Consider the following 5,362-nt stretch of genomic DNA (forward strand, 5'->3'; position numbering starts at 1 on the left):
TCAGCCCAAAGAGCAATCAGGGTTCCCTGCCCTGTGGGAAGTCCAAGGACCACCCACCTCCATCCAGGTCTAGTAAGGTGAGCATCCAAACTGCCTAGGCTCCCGCAAAGCCAGTACATGCAGTAAGATCAAAAACCCATTGACATTGTTCTTGAGTTCTCAGTAGTCCTCATAGTCCGCTATGTTCAGCGAATCCGGTTTTATCCCAGGCTTTTTCAGACCCAATCCAGCTGGCCTTGGTGAGTTCCCGATAGAACATCACAAGGTATATTTTTATTCAAGCCTTTTTTAAATGCAACAATAATGACATGGAGGAAAGGTATACACAATGCCATGATGCACAAAAGTACACCTTGTGGCTTGGCAGAGCCAGGTCCCCGCCCCCATACACACACGCACTTTGTACTGAGTAAAGCAGCTGCAGGCACAGCACCCAGCTGTTGACAGGACCGGCAAACTTTTGCATTTTAAACTGTTGCACTTCACAAATCGGTAAGTGGCCTGAGACTGCATGGTAATTGTCCCATGGTTGCAGCACTCATAGGATGACTGGGATATGAAGAAGATCCAAATATTAACACAATTTTCTGCTGTCCTCTATATTACAATTAAAGAATATTTCTTTATGTGGTGCTGGGTTAGAACCCAGGATTTGTGCATACTAAGCAAATGCTTTACCATGCAGCTCTACTCCTGTCCTACATCACAATTTAATTCCCTCAATGTCACTGTAGATGTAAACCGTAAACGTTGGTATGATCTGGGGTCTAAAAATATATATCACTCTCCATTGCTTCATTCTGTGGCTATGTAGAGCCTGATTGTGCAGCTTTCTCCTTTGATTGACAACAATCTTATGAGAGAAGAGGAGAAGCTTGGGAACCATGCCAATGATATTGACACTGGATCTGAATTAGATGCCACCAAAACACATAGCTCTTTACTGTCTCCAGGCAGTGTGGGTTAGCTTCACATCATCATCCAGTAAGAAAATGGATGGTACATTCTGAGCCTGTGCAGGGAAAACACACACCATAAAGTCTAGCCATCCCAGAATCAGTGTGAAAATTGATCCATCAAATGGCTTCTGAAGAATGGGAGACAGTGCTGACATCTCACAGGTCAATGATTTATACTTTAAGAATTAGAGAGAGAGATGTTTTCTGTCTGATGGAATGCCACTTTGAACAATGAATATTTTTTTCCATTTTCACCACTGAAACAACAATAAAAAAATCAAAGTGAGAGACAGAGCCAGCGGCAGTGCAGGCGGCAACGCAGGCCAGGCTGCAGTGCGGCCGGGACCAGAGGGGACTGCCGTGGTGGCAGAGGACGCAGGCAGCAGGGACCAGCACGCAACACCGAGAGCAGATCGCCCACTACAATTAAATCAAAGAGGTAGGCCTTTGGTTGGCGAAGGCCCTGGCAAACGGGGAGCCGGTTCCTGTTCCAGAAAACACTTCTGAAGGGTGAGAGGGTTCTTGGTCCCAGGCAGGAGCCAGGAAACAGAGCCAGGGCAATTAGTAAGAGAAGCCTCTGGCCAGCAGAGAAACCTGATCAGATTTTAAAAGACCAATTAGATAGCATTGAAAGGAGGAGATGGGCAGGCGCCAAGGCAGAACATCACCCAATAATCTGAAAAACAACATGAAAACACCAGATCCCAAAGATCTTACAACAGAAAGATTTGAACACCCTAACACAGAAGAAGTGGAAAAAATTGACTTTATGAAAGCAATAGAATCCCTTAAAAAATATGTAATAAACACCCTTATAGAAATGGATGAGAAGAATAACAAAAAGTTCGAAGAATTAAGTAAATATGTACATGAGACCCTGGGAAACCAAGAAAAAACGATCAAACAGGTAATGGAAACAGTGCAAGAATTGAAAACTGAAAGGGAAGCAAGGAAGAGAACACAAAGGGAAGAACAGCTGGATATGGAAAATCTAGGCCAACGAGCAGAGTCTACAGAAACAAGCATAATCAATAGACTACAAGAGATAGAAGAAAGAATCTCAGATGCTGAGGACACCATAGAGAAAATAAATGCACTGATCAAAGAAAACAGCAAAGCCAACAAATTCTCATCACAAAACATTCAAGAAATATGGGACACAATAAAAAGACCAAACCTAAGAATTATAGGAATAGAAGAAGGAGAAGAATCACAGCTCGAAGGCCCAGAAAATATTTTTAACAAAATTATGGAAGAAAACTTTCCCAACATAAAGAAAGTTATCCCCTTGAATATTCAAGAAGCATACAGAACACCAAACAGACTGGATCAAAGAAAAACTTCCCCTCGCCATATAATAATCAAAACACAAAATAGACAGGTTAAAGAAAGAATATTAAGAGCTGCAAAGGAAAAAGGCCAAGTAACCTATAAAGGTAAACCGATCAGAATTACACCTGACTTCTCTATGGAAACCATGAAAGCCAGAAGGTCCTGGATAGAGGTACTTCAAAAGCTAAGAGACCATGGATGCAAACCCAAACTTCTGTACCCTGCCAAGCTAGTGTTCACTATCAATGGAGAAAACAAGACATTCCAGGATAAGAACAAATTTAAACAATACGTAGCCACAAATCCAGCTCTACAGAAAGTAATAGAAGGAAAATCGCAACCCAAGGAATCCAACAATGCCAACACTGACTACAATAACTCAGGCATCTAGTGAACCTTCACCAGCACAACTCAAAGAAGGGACACACACACAAACTCTACTACCAAAAAAACAATAAGAATAACCGGAGTAAACAACAATTGGTCATTAATATCACTTAATATTAATGGTCTCAATTCACCTATAAAAAGGCACAGGCTAAGAGATTGGATACGAAAACAGGATCCAACATTCTGCTGTTTGCAAGAAACACATCTCAACCACAAAGACAGGCATCTACTCAGAGTAAAAGGTTGGGAAAAGGTCTTTCAAGCAAATGGTCCTAAGAAAAAAGCAGGTGTGGCCGTGCTAATTTCCAACAAAACGGACTTCAAACTAAAATCAATCAGAAGAGATCGAGAAGGACACTTTATACTCATAACAGGAACAATTCATCAGGATGACATCTCAATTCTGAATATCTATGCCCCTAATATAAAAGCACCCACTTATATAAAAGAAATATTACTAGAACTCAAGGCAGACATCAAACCACACACACTAATAGTAGGAGACTTCAACACACCTCTCTCTCCAATGGACAGGTCAATCAGACAGAAACCTAATAGAGAATTAAGAGAATTACTGGAGGTAATGAAACAAATGGACTTAACAGACATCTATAGAACACTCCACCCAAATAGGAAAGAATATACCTTCTTCTCTGCAGCTCATGGAACCTTCTCAAAAATTGACCATATACTCGGAAACAAAGGAAGCCTCCACAGATACAAAAGAATATCAGTGTCCACCTGTGTCTTATCAGATCACCACGGATTAAAGTTAGAAGGCAACAACAATGCTGCCCCCAGAAAGCCGACAAACTCATGGAAACTGAACAATCAACTACTGAACCACACCTGGGTGAAGGAAGAAATTAAGAAGGAAATTAAAGTCTTCCTTGAATTTAATGAAAATAAAGAGACAACATACTCAAACCTATGGGACACGATGAAAGCAGTGCTAAGAGGAAAGTTCATAGCACTAAGTGCCCACTTAAAGAAAACGGAGAAAGCATACATTGGGGACTTAACAGCACACCTGAAAGCTTTAGAAAAAAAAGAAGCAGATGTGCCCAGAAGGAGTAGAAGACTGGAAATAATCAAACTGAGGGCAGAAATCAACAAAATAGAAACACAGAAAACAGTCCAAAGAATCAATGAAACAAAAAGTTGGTTCTTGGAGAAAATCAACAAGATAGACAAACCCCTATCCAAACTAATTAAACAACAGAGGGAGAACACGCAAATAAATAAGATCAGAAATGAAAAGGGGGACATAACCACAGACACAGAGGAAATTCAGAGAATCATTAGATCTTACTACAGGAGCCTGTATGCCACAAAACTGGAAAATACAAAAGAAATGGACATCTTTTTAGATAAGTACCATATACCAAAGCTAAACCAAGACCAGGTGAAAGATCTAAATAGACCTGTTAGTCGCGAAGAACTTGAAGCAGTTATCAAAAATCTGCCCTCTAAAAAAAGCCCAGGACCAGATGGTTTCAATGCAGAATTCTACCAGAACTTCCAAGAAGAGCTAATACCTATTCTCCTTAATGTATTTCACAGTATAGAAACAGAAAAGTCATTGCCAAATTCCTTTTATGAAGCTACAGTTACCCTGATACCAAAACCACACAAAGACCCAACCAAGAAAGAGAACTACAGGCCTATCTCACTCATGAATATCGACGCAAAAATTCTTAATAAAATACTGGCAAACCGAATTCAAGAACACATTAGAAAAATTATCCATTATGATCAAGTAGGCTTCATCCCAGAGATGCAGGGCTGGTTCAACATACGCAAATCTATCAATGTAATCCACCATATAAATAAAATGAAAGAAAAAAACCATATGATCATTTCATTAGATGCTGAAAAAGCATTCGACAAAATCCAACACCCCTTTATGATAAAGGTATTGGAGAGACTAGGGATACAAGGGTCATACCTAAATATAATAAAAGCTATTTACAGCAAACCGACAGCTAACATTAAATTAAACGGAGAAAAACTCAAAGCCATCCCACTAAAATCAGGAACAAGACAAGGATTTCCACTCTCTCCAGACCTCTTCAATATAGTGCTTGAAGTTCTAGCAATAGCAATAAGACATATTTTTTGATATACATTGTGTTAAGACCCAGTTTCTCAATTACAATTATTTTAATTAGGGCTGGTGAGAGAGTTTAGTAGTTAACATCACTTTTGCTCTTGCAGAGACAGGATTTTCAGCAGCCAACTTCCATTGGCTCACAACCACCTGCAAATTACTGCTCCAGAGAGCTTGTATGCTCTCATCTGGTTACCATGGGCACTATACCCATGTGTATATAAACAAATACACATACATAAAAATTGTTCTTAGATCATTTTATAAAAAACAATTACAAGTAGAAAACAAATACACACACACATAAAACTAGGTTGTTATTTATTTACTTTTTTGACCACATTAAGTTTTAGTTTTATGATCCTTAGTATTGTTTAATAATTAGAAGGGCTTTTGTTATATATTTTGCATGAATTCACTGTCTTCCCACTGTCTCCCCAAACACTTAATGTCTTTGAGGATAATACTCTTATTTTTTTTTTATTGAAAAAAAAATTTCTGCCTCCTCCCCGCCTCCCATTTCCCTCCCCGTCTCCCTTTTCCCTTCCCCTCCTCCCACTCCTCTCCCCCT

The sequence above is a fragment of the Alexandromys fortis genome, unplaced genomic scaffold (assembly GCF_014885135.2).
Source record: "Alexandromys fortis isolate MF-2015 unplaced genomic scaffold, M_Fortis_MF-2015_v1.1 scaffold_83, whole genome shotgun sequence".
Taxonomy (NCBI): domain Eukaryota; kingdom Metazoa; phylum Chordata; class Mammalia; order Rodentia; family Cricetidae; genus Alexandromys; species Alexandromys fortis.